Raw genomic sequence first — 1,784 nt, 5'->3', positions numbered from 1 at the left:
GGTTTAGTTTTGAATTCTGTTTTAAGATTGCAATCAATACTACTAAAGAAGAGAGCCTGTACCCAAGAATTCAACTGACTTCAGATGGAAATGGTTTAAGGTAAACTAAAATTTCTTAAACATTTATAGTTTGAGTATAAGAAGCTATTAAAAATGCAACTAAAGGATAATTTTTGTCATTAATCTATTAGAAATAGTAAAATTGTTTAGGTGCTTTAGATGGAACTTACATTAAAGTCAATGCATTGGAAATTGATAAGCCTAGATACAGAACAAGGAAGAATGAAATTGCTACAAATGTGTTAGAGGTATGTTCACAGGATATGCAATTCATATATATCTTACTTGGATGGGAGGGTTCTACTTCAGATTCTAAGGTTCTTCGAGATGCAATATCTAGAAGAAATGGATAGAAAGTCCCAAAAGGTATGAGAAAAAATATGCATTAAATTATTAACTATTTTAGCTTGACATTATTTAGAGTGATGGACTAAAAATAAATTTTTTATCATAAGGTTTTTCTACTTATGTGATGCTGGGTATACAAATGGAGAGGGATTTTTAACTCCATATAGAGCTTAGGGTTATCATTTGAATGAATGGAGACAAAATCGCACTCCTCGTTCAAAGGAAGAATTGTTTAATTACAAACACTCTGGTGTTAGGAATGTTATTGAGAGATGAATTGGCTTCCTTAAGATAAGATGGGCAATACTTAGAGAGAGGTCTTGGTACCCAATGAAAACAAAATGTAGAATTATCTCTGCTTGTGCATTGTTACACAATCACATTAGGAGAGAAATGACACATGATCCACTTGAGGATGAAGTGGATGAAGAGTACGTGGAATCAGAAGTGATGCAAAATGCAAATACAATCCAATACATTGAGACATCAAATGCATGGACTACTCGAAGAAATAACTTGGCATAAGAAATGTGGAATAATTGGATAACTTTTAGAAATGAAACTTAATTTTTTGTTTGGTTCAACAAATGTTGTATGCTTTATTTGTAATAACTCAAACCTGTGTTGATTAAGACATATTTGTGTTTGTCTTTAATTGGATAAGTTATGTTTCTTATTTAATTTTTAATTTGCTTATTTTATACTATATATTTGTTATTATGCCTTTTCTATATTACGTTTTATGCTTGTAGATGGAAGTTACATCATCTCAAGGATTAGGGAAGACAAGCAAAAGATCCACCCATCAGTGGACACCTATTGAAGATGGAGTCTTAATTGACTGCTACATTGATCTTGTGAATGAAGGAAGTTGGGGTAAAGATAATGGGACATTCAAGCCTGGTTACTTGCAACAAGTTGAGAAATGGATGAAAGAAAGGATCTCAAATTGCAATATAAAAGCTATCCCTCATATTAACTCTAGAATGAGATTGTTGAAGACACAGAATAGGGAAGTTGCTGAGATGATATTGCATTTCGCTTCTAGATTCGGTTAGGATGATTTCAAGAAATGTGTTACTTGTGATGATGATGTTTGGATTGGTTAGGATAAGGTAATGATTCTAATTATTTTACAACATTGTTATATTCTAAAGTTTGGCATATATTTATATTTAAATTGTTTATGGTATTTGTCATATATTTTTTAAGTGATTTAGCAAAAATTATGATTAGGTTTAGGGCTGTAAATTATGAATCACGTTGCTGTCACAGTGGGAAGCTATCCAAGGTTATTAGTATTAAAAAAAATAAAAAAAAACATTATAAATAAAGTTTGTGCATTCTATTTAAATAAGTGTATATCATTTATAAAA

General features: G+C 30.7%; 1 pseudogene; it reads left to right on the top strand.

Annotated features, from left to right (window-relative positions):
* LOC149526489 (uncharacterized) overlaps positions 1-1,466 on the top strand; it is a 1,694-nt pseudogene extending 228 nt beyond the window's left edge.
* Positions 1,467-1,784: the final 318 nt, after the last annotated feature.

This window comes from Theobroma umbraticum, unplaced genomic scaffold, assembly GCF_002168275.2.
Source record: "Theobroma umbraticum cultivar Fairchild unplaced genomic scaffold, ASM216827v3 scaffold_12.0, whole genome shotgun sequence".
Taxonomy (NCBI): domain Eukaryota; kingdom Viridiplantae; phylum Streptophyta; class Magnoliopsida; order Malvales; family Malvaceae; genus Theobroma; species Theobroma umbraticum.
This window is presented reverse-complemented; position numbering and strand designations above follow the sequence as displayed.